The 10350-nt window shown below is 39.7% G+C and overlaps 1 non-coding gene across 1 annotated transcript; it reads left to right on the plus strand.

Moving 5' to 3' along the window:
• Positions 1-1003: 1003 nt before the first annotated feature.
• Positions 1004-1076, plus strand: TRNAK-CUU (transfer RNA lysine (anticodon CUU)). The gene has a single exon. It is a non-coding gene; the product is annotated as a tRNA-Lys (tRNA).
• Positions 1077-10350: the final 9274 nt, after the last annotated feature.

Below are 10350 nucleotides of genomic sequence, written 5' to 3' on the forward strand. Positions count from 1 at the left end.
ACCATTGATCTTGTGTACTTCAGATTATATCACCACTGAAGACACAATCTTGCTGAAGGTTAGTAAACCACTACCAAAACTCAAGATTACTTTCTCAGAGTGGTGACAGTCTGATATCTCCATGTTACACTTAGATTGTCCCCCCTGCCTCTAGAAGGTAACCCATGTAGCCTCAATCATTTAACCTTGATGGATAAGCCTCCTTTACAAGGGTTTGCAGATTTCTGCTTTTTCTAATCTTACATTTTCCCCCTACCCTAGAAAGAAGAGCACTCCCTCATCAACTGGGACTCTATTACTGCTAGAAAAGCAGAATAAATCTTTAATTCTTTTCGTTTTAGTGTGGAGAGGTTTGCAGTAATGGGCACTTCCCACACAGAGATGCTATCATACTGAAAGACAAATGTTTTCACCTTTTAGCTGTGTGTGAGCAAACGCCATAACTAATTCAGTTAATTTCTGAGACTACGTTAGCTTTTATACCGTCTATTATTTTGTTGAACCACCTTCGCGCCACAGAAAAGTGCCAGATACCTCAAAGCCACCGGGGGCCGTGAGAGGCCAGCCCGCTCTACAGCTGTGCTTTGTATTCTGATTTTCACTGGAAGGTACGCAGGACGTTCCTCCGAGCCAGATGTTGTGTCTGGCCACGGAGGTGTCGAGGACGTTCTGGGTCCCCGGAGCTGCAGGGGTGAGCGCTCTGCCAGCAGAGATCTCCGGGATAAACAGCAGGCACCCTACGCTCACTTCCGCTTCGGGGTCGTTTGCATCAGTCCCCTTCATCGCTCACCGCTAGAGGGCCGTTTATATACTTTTTAAAATAGTATAAGTTTCCATGCACACAATCAGAAATGAAACACAGTTTTGAGAGTAGTTAAAAAAGAAAAAAAAAGAAAACTTTACCGAAAAAATTATGAGAAAAAATTTACATGCAAGTCTTAAAACAGGTTAAAATAATCTTGATATTTTTGAAAGGACCTAAGAAACAGAGAGATCATCAACTGCCCGGCTAGCTCAGTCGGTAGAGCATGGGACTCTTAATCCCAGGGTCGTGGGTTCGAGCCCCACGTTGGGCGGTTGCTTTATGATGTCTTTCCAACGTGATATCAGTTCTCACCATCTCTAAAAAGTGACCTCAAACCAAAAGTTCTTGTTTTCAAACAATACATTAAAAACTACTAAAACTGAACAAGTTTAAAAAGGAAACATTAAAACTAGAAAACAATTTCAGATTATAAATACACAGTTAAAGAGTATATGTGTAGAGAAGTATTTGTTACTGAGTGGTCTATTTGAAAGGCAGTGGAATGCCAAAGGTTAAGAGATAGAGGACATGAAAAATTAATGAAATTGTAGGGTTGAAGTGATCTCTGTCAAGATGTTTGAAATGCATAGTTTTTACTTTATGCTCTGCCATACGCGAAAATTAGTTTGGATATCAGCTTTGATTCACAGGGTTTCCTATGCATATTCATTTCATATCCTTGAATTCCTCTAAGTAAATTAATTTACTTTGGCGTATGGGAAGGGCTTGTGGTTTTTATGGGCTATTTAAACCACTGTGGCCTCTCTGGTGGCTCAGATGGTAAAGCGCCTGCCGGCAATGTGTGAGACCTGGGTTTGATCCCTGGGTTGGGAAGATCCTCTGGAGAAGGAAATGGCAACCCACTCCATTACTGGTAGGCTACAGTCCATGGGGTTGCAAACAGTCAGACACAACTGAGGGGCTTCACTTAAACCACTGTAAGATTGTTTTAGTGATTAGTTAATCAGGTAGCTATTGCGGACGGACACAGGACTTAATCCTTTTTTTCCTAAGTTAGTGATCCAAACTGCAGCAATTTTGGAGTCTCATATTTCATTTAATATCCTGTGATAAACCATAATGGAAAATAGTAAAAAAAGAAGGTAAATATATGTGTCTGTTTGAGTGCTGAGTGATAGTCGCTCAGTCAGACTCTTTGCAACCCCATGAACTGAGGCACCAGGCTCCTTTGTCCATGGAATTCTCCAGGCAGAAAAGAATACTGGAGTGGGTTGCCATTTCCTTCTCCAGGGGATCTTCCTGACCCAGGGATCCTGCATTGCAGGAAGATTCTTTACCATCTGAGCCACAAGGGAAGTATGTGTACATACATGTGTGTGTATATACATGTATATGTATGTATAACTGAATCAATTTGTTGTATAGCAGAAATTAACACAACACTGTAAATAAACTATAACTCAAAAAAAAAAAAACCAAACCTTCAAAGCAAGTAATTATCTTTTCATTAGTATGTTTCCCTAAAAGAACTCAATTCCTTAGGTCAAAACTTTGCTTTTATGTTCACAAATGAAAATTCTTTTCTTGTCTTAAATATTTTCTGTATTCCCTGCAATTCTCAAACATTCTCCACACTGACCATATGTTATAATCATTAATTCAAGATACAGTTTCAGGCTTTGGAAGAAACACATGGAAAATTTCACAATAAAAAATGAAGATCCCTAAATACTTCTGTTGTTACAAAGGAATATTAATCTCTAGGTGATGGTAGGTGAAGTAGAATTTTTAAAAAGGCAACTCGGCCAGAGAAAAAGCAAGCTAGTAAATTGATGAAGAAGTCAATGAAGATATATTTACTTTTAAATATACATCCATTTTTTAAATTAAAGATCATTGTTATGGGTTGAATTTGAGTCCTCCTGATAGTCATATGCTGGAGTTTTAACCCCTAGGACTTCAGAATGTGACCTTATTTGAAAATAGGGTTGTTACAGATGTAATTAGTTATGAGGTCATATCAGAGTAGATTGCATTTTTAATCCAATTTGACTGATGTCTTTATAAAAGGGGGAAATATGGACACCCCATGCACACAGAAATGCACACCTAGACACATGGGAGAATGCCATGTGAAATAAAGGCAGAGATCAGGGTGATTCGTTTATAAGCCAAGGGATGCCAAAATTTGCCGGCGGACAACTAAAAGCTAGGGGAAAATCCTGAGACAGATTCTCCCTCAGGGCCCTCAGAAAGAACCAAACCTACCAGCACCTTGATCCTGGATTTCTAGCCTCCAGAACTGTGAGGCCACATTTTGTGTTTAACCATCCAGTTTGTGGTATTTTGTTATGATGGCCCCAGGAAACTAACATGATCATTGTTCTTTCGGGAGGTGATTTTGATTTTAAATTTATTTCGGTATACCTTGTATTAAGTAGTTGTCATCATCTTCATTTCCCTTAATTTCCAAAGCTGTAGGGAAACAATGGTTTGGATGTGGACCTACATTCAGCTCAAGTGAGGACATTATGATCACAGCTCCATCAGAAGTAGCATTTAGAAATGACTGCAGTCTCAAACAATATTTTCTTATTGTTGACTGGTGATTCATTATGTTGGCTAATGATTTATAACAGTTTGTACCAAAAGAATGTTTTCAAAGATATACTAAATTAAACACATTTTATTCTCCCATGGAATACTTGGAGACTTTATATTTAATTATTCAATAAATAAATCATTTTAAGAAACTGTGCTAATTCTCAGTGGTCCAGTTTCTTCAACAAGTAAATGGCAAGAAGAAGAGAGAGATAGAATGAATTCAATCAAATGAAATGCATGGACTGTGTTTGGATCCTGATTTGAACCAACCAGTCATAAGATTATAATCTGACATACACAATAGAATCAGAAGATCACATGAGACAATGCTGGGAATCTGAACACTGACTGGATAATTGAAGATATTAAGGAGCTATTTTTAAATGCAATAATGGTATTATTGTGTTTTTTGAAAAGCCCTTATTTTTTAGAGATATGTACTTACTTGTTTAGGAATGAAATAGACATGATATTTGGAATTTGTGTGTATTTTGCTAGGGGTGGAATAATTGGGTACCAAAGACACAAGATTGGCCATATGTTAATAGCTATGAGATGGCTGGATGGCATCACTGAATCGATGGATGTGAGTCTCAGTGAACTCCGGGAGCTGGTGATGGACAGGGAGGCCTGGCGTGCTGTGATTCGTGGGGTCGCAAAGAGTCAGACACGATTGAGCGACTGATCTGATCTGATGGAGGCTCAGAGAGGAGTATGCCAGGGTTCATTGTACAGTTCCCTTTACTCTTGTTTATAGTTTTAAATTTCTATTCATTTACATACTGTCTCATTATGCAAAAATGAAAGTATCTTAACCTCCTTAGCCCAGTGATCAAATTTAGCATCACTAATGAGAAAACCAGACATCATGTACCTCCTGATATGTTGCAATGACAAGTGCAGAGCATCACCTATAAATTGTTCTTGTCAAAAACTCTCAACTTAGATCTAATTGAGTCTTTAGATGTGACTTAAGTTTATAGGAAATATAGGAAAAGTGAAATGAGTTCAGTAACCCCATGAATAAACAGACAAATGCAGATTGTCAGACATTCAAAAGAATCAGTTTCTTCAAAAGGCAAATGTCATGAACCACAAATAATAAAGTATATGTGTGTGGATGGACTGTTTTTTGTGTCAAGGGCTCCCCTCTCACTCCCGTGGCAGTCCAGTGAAGCCAGTGAACTGTTTTTCCAGAATGCTTTTAAATGTATAAAATATAAAAACATAGGATTATAAAGAAAAACAATTATATTGAAATTGTTGTTATTCTTGCTTAGTTGCTGAGTGGTGTCCAACTCTTTGCCACCCCATGGACTGTAGCCCTCCAGGTTCCTCGATCCATAGGATTTTCCACATAAGAATATTGGAGTGGGTTGCCATTTCATTCTCTAGGGGATCTTCCTGATCCAGGGATCTAACCTACATCTCCTGCATTGGCAGGTGGATTCTTTACCACTGAGCCACCAGAGAAGTCCTGACACTCATGTACAGTTATGAAAATATTTTAAAATATGCTATAGTAAGGTACATGCTTCATTTTGGTGGCTCAGTGCTAAAGAATCTGCCTGCCAATGCAGGACATGTAGGTTAGGTTCCTGGGTCAGGAAGACCCCCTGGAGAAGGAAATGGCAACACACTCTAGTATTCTTGCCTGGAAAGCCCACATGGACAGGGGAGCCTGGTGGGCTACAGACCATGGTGTTGCTGAAAGTCCGACACAACTTAGTGACTGAACAACAAATATGATCTAGAAACAGGTCTAATAATTACAGTAATTTCAAAGTAATGATGACTAAATAGTATTTCTGAAATATACGCAAGAACTCAAGTGATACAAAACATCTCATTTTTATTGTGACAAAGCCACAGGTGCTAGTGATATTATCAGTTTTGTTATCTTCATTTATCATGAAAGTGAAGTCACTCAGTCGTGTCTGACTGTTTGAGACCCCACAGACTGTAGCCCACCAGGCTCCTCTGTCCATGGGATTTTCCAGGCAAGAGTACTGGAGTGGATTGCCATTTCCTTCTCCAGGGGATCTTCCCAATTTATCATGAAAGGAAATACTAAATTTCACTTTGAATTTGATGAAAATAAAGATGTATTTTTTTCCCCCATCCAAGTTCATGAACCCTTTGAATTGTATACAGGGACACCTACTTTAAGAACTTCCTGCCTAGATCTGAAAATACTTTAAAATTTAACAACCAAATGCAATACCTTGTCATTTAATGGATCTTATTTTAACAAGCAATAAACAAACAGAGATAAAAATATTCTATGAACAAGTGAGGAAATGTGAAATGGGAATGATACGAATTTAGGGAATTATTGTTAATTGTGTTGGGTATAATAACGGTATTGTGGTATGTAGGAGAGAATGCTTTTCTATTTTGGAAGTACATACTGAAGAAATCAAGTGTAATAGGTCCTGATGTCTTACACACATACAAACACAGATATGTATATATACGCCAAATATGGGAAAACATTCACAATTGTCGAATTGAGATGATATGTAATATATTGTTTTTTCTACTTTCCTGTATGTTTGAAATTTTCATAATAAAATATAAAATAAAGTGATTTAAAAAATATTTTTTATGGTATAGACATGATAGGGGCTTCCCTGGTGGTCCAGTGGCTAAGACACAATATTCCCAATGCATGGAGCAGGGGTTTTAGCTCTGATCAGGAAACTAGAACTCACATGCTACAACCAAGAGTTTGCATGCCACAACTAAAGATCCTGTGTGCTGCAACTAAGACCCGGTGCGGCCAAATGAATACATAAATTAATTAATTTAAAAGACTCTCTGTTTAAAAATATAGATATGGTAAAGTGCATGATTCATAAGTGTACCACTTGATGAATTTTTACATTTGTAAACACCCATATAATCACATCAGGTTAAGGTTTTAGAACATTCCCAGAACGCTGAAGTCCCTAATGCCCCTTTCTAGTCAATTCCTCTTCTTCACCAGTTAACCACTTATCCTGATTTCTAACACCATTGTTAAAGTATATTGTCTTTAATGTCTGGCTTCCTTTACACAAATGACTTACTCTTATATTAAAACAAGTGTTTACAGACTGGTAATACTATGTATGGTAAAGATGTGGGAAAACAAGCTCTCTCTTTAACTGCTGGTTGAAATGTAAGTTGATGAAGGCTTTCCTAAGCTTAAAATGTCCAGTCGTTGACTCAGTCATTCTGCATATAAGGTCCTAAAAATATAAAAACAATGTGCACAAAGGTTAAGGTTGAAAGGCATGTATTTCTAACAATGAAAAACTGAAGGCAACCTAAATGTCTGGCAACAGAACTAAGGTTAGATGCATGCAAGCCGAGTCACTTCAGTCGTGTCCGACTCTTTGTGACCCTATGGACGGTAGCCCACCAGCCTCCTCTGACCGTGGGATTCTCCAGGCAAGAATACTGAGTGGGTTGCCATTTCCTCCTCCAGGGCATCTTCCCCACCCAGGGATCAAACCTGTGTCTCTTATGTCTTCTGCATTGGCAGGCACTAGCCTGCTAATTTACCACTAGCACCACCTAGGAAGCCCAAATTTAGATAAATATGATCTATTTATACTATAGTATGTCATGAATAGTTAAAAATGTGAGGACACATATGCAATTGGAGTGACCTCTAAGCCATATCATGAAGTTAAAAAACAAGAAGACACAGAACAATATATATAGTCCATTTATAGAAAAAGAAAAAGCAATTAGGGAGCATAGAAAAGTGTCCATGCAAAATGATGGGGGTGGGGGTGGGGGAGTAAATGAGGGAAAATAAAAGGAGTCCTTACCTCAACTTTTGCCCTGTATTTTATATCTCTGAATTGTTGCATCGTGGATGACTCAAATATTCAAATAGTACTTGAATAATTAAAACATAAAGCAAAAACTTTGATTTTAATATAAATGGAGAAAGAACACAATGTGGATGCTAAGATACTCAAACAACTTATAAGAGTAGTACCTTTGATGGGGAAGGGGCAGATAAGGGACTGAAGTATGAAAGACACTTTTCACTGTCTTCATTTTTATATTAAAAATTGAATTATTGGATTACTTTAAAATATTTTGTATTCAAAAAATTTTAAAAAAAGAAGTGTACTTCAGAGTTTTGGTGGTCACAAAGACGGGTCACAGAGAGGCCCTTGCCCCCTTTTTGTGTACTCTAAGTAGTGCAGACCAGATTCTGTACAGAGAGACGGAGTGAGGATTCTTTGTGGGTTTCTGTGGTCAAAGAAGGGGTTGTGTTAAAGGAAGATTGAAGGAGAACTTGGAGTCAGATAAATAGAGACGGGTCTGGAATTCATTGGGTGCATAATATGTTCAGGGGAGGGTTTAGAAAAGGCATGGAGACAAGAATGAAGCCTGGAGGAAGGGTGGGGACTGTTTGTGGAGGGACTTAAAATGCCAAACTAAGTACTTTGGGATTTATCCTCCGTAATATTTGTTGAGCACCAATTCACTGTTCAGTGCCTCGCTAAGCCTTTCCACGAAAGGAAGGTGTGTGCGTGCTCAGCCGTGTCCAGCTCTTAGCGACCCCATGGACTGTGGCCCACAAGGCTCCTCTGTCCATGGAATTTACCAGACAAGAATACTGGAGTAGGTTGCCATTTCCTCCTCCAGTGGATCTTCCTGACCCAGGGATTGAATCTGCTTCTCTTGTGTCTCCTGCATTGGCAGGCAGATTCTTTACCACTATGCCACCTGGGAAGCCCTTTCCATGCAATTTCATAGTACATCAATGGAAAGGTGCTATTGTTCTCCCCATTTTGCAGCTGAGTAAATTACAGACTTTTGGAACAGGGGTATGACAAGATGAAATTCATCTAAATTGCGTGTATATTCAGTAATAGCTGAAAGAAAATAGGTGACAGAAAATTGCACAGATAGGGGTGTGCAGAGCCCCGACATCAGTATAACAATGATAGGGACACAGTAAAGGAACAAATAGTAGGTGATTAAATAGTTAATCCCATTAGGGGATTGTAAGTAAAGAAAAAAGTATGGGAGACCTCTGTAAGTTAATGATTACTCAAGAAAGCAGTTCTTGACCATAAAACCAAGCAGGCTGGCTTAGCAACAAAAACTATGCATCGGAAGCATGGGACATGCCCCAACGCAATAAAACAATGGTGGCATGAGACCCATATTCTGCCCAGTGAGCTCAATAAGTTAATGATCCCTAGGACATACTCTCTGCGCGCACACACACATACAAAAAACAATAATTTATGGAAAGGTGACACTTCAAAGTAAAGACCCTCATTGTACTGACTTGAAAAAATTTTTCCATAGTGCGATGACAGTCCTGGCTTGACCAAGGGAGAAAACTCCCTTGCCCAACCTGGAGAAGAACTGATGATGGAAGTATGATGCCTACTCAAGAATGAGGAAGAAGGTGGTCTTTCCTGCCCACCGCCCTCCACCCCATTTTCCTTTGTTTATAAAACTGTAGCCAAGTAAGTTCTTGGGGCTTGGCACCCTCTCATCCACCCTCGTGTAAGCCTCACAAATTCCTATTCTAATAAATCACTTTTTTTTTTTTTAAGAAAAAAGCTCAATTTCTTAAATTTGTTTTTAATTGGAGGATAATTGCTTTACAATGCTGTTGGTTTCTACCCTACAACAATGGGAATAAGCCATAAATATACCTGTATCCTCCTCTCTTGAACCTCCCTCCCATTCCACACACCTTCCCACCCCTCTAGGTCATCACAGAGCACTGGGCAGAGGTCCCTGTTATATAGCAGCTTCCCACCAGCTAGCTATTTCACTCATGGTAATGTATATATTTCAGTGCTACTCTCAGTTCATCCTACCATCTCCTTCCCTCACTGTGTCCACAAGTCCATTCTGTACATCTGTGTCTCTATTCCTGCCCTGCAAATAGGTTCATCAGTACAAAAATAAACCCCTTATCTACCACCTTGCCCCTCCCTGAATTCTCTCTGAGCTGAGACATTAAAGGACTAGAGCTCCTGAGAGCCCCTACCCACACCACCGTGTGGTTTCAATGTGGTATTCACATTAGCATCTCTTGGAGGTGGCCAAAAGTCCACTAGCTCAAAAAGCTGTAAAACCCCAAGCCTGCCTAGCGTCTCCCGCTTTGTTTTCACTTCCGTGTGATCCAGGCTGGAGAAGGGGAGGAGGAGGACCTGACAAATGGCCGTCAGAGGACTAAATAAACTGGCAGGGTACTTGGTAAACAATGAAATTTCTAGATGCAGACTTCATTACCTATCCTTTTTCAGTCAGATTGCTAGCCTTAAAGCTTTTTTATGCAGGAATTTCCTATGCAGATACCCCATGTCCAAGGTAAGAGAAACCCAAGTGAGACGGTAGGAGTGTGAGAGGGCATCAGAGGGCAGACACACTGAAACCATAATTGCAGAGAACTAACCAATCTGATCACATGAACCACAGCCTTGTCTAACTCAATGAAACTAAGCCATGCCGTGTGGGGCCACCCAAGACAGGCGGGTCATGGTGGAGAGGTCTGACAGAATGTGGTCCACTGGAGAAGGGAATGGCAAACTACCTCAGTATTCTTGCCTTGAGAACCCCATGAACAGTATGAAAAGGCAAAATGATAGGATACTGAAAGGGGAACTCCCCAGGTTCGTAGGTACCCAATACGCTACTGGAGATCAGTGGAGAAATAACTCCAGAAAGAATGAAGAGATGGAGCCAAAGCAAAAACAATACCCAGTGGTGGATGTGACTAGTGATAGAAGCAAGGTCCGATGCTGTAAAGAGCAATAGTGCATAGGAACCTGGAATGTCAGGTCCATGAATCAAGGCAAATTGGAAGTGGTCAAGCAAGAGATGGCAAGAGTGAATGTTGACATTTTAGCAATCAGTGAACTATGGTGGACTGGATTGGTTGAATTTAACTCAGATGACCATTATATCTACTACTGTGGGAGGAATCCCTTAGAAGAAATGGAGTG

Source organism: Bos grunniens, chromosome 21 (genome assembly GCF_055505025.1).
Source record: "Bos grunniens cultivar Pamir isolate PY7600 chromosome 21, Bosgru_T2T1.0, whole genome shotgun sequence".
NCBI classification, from domain to species: Eukaryota; Metazoa; Chordata; class Mammalia; order Artiodactyla; family Bovidae; genus Bos; species Bos grunniens.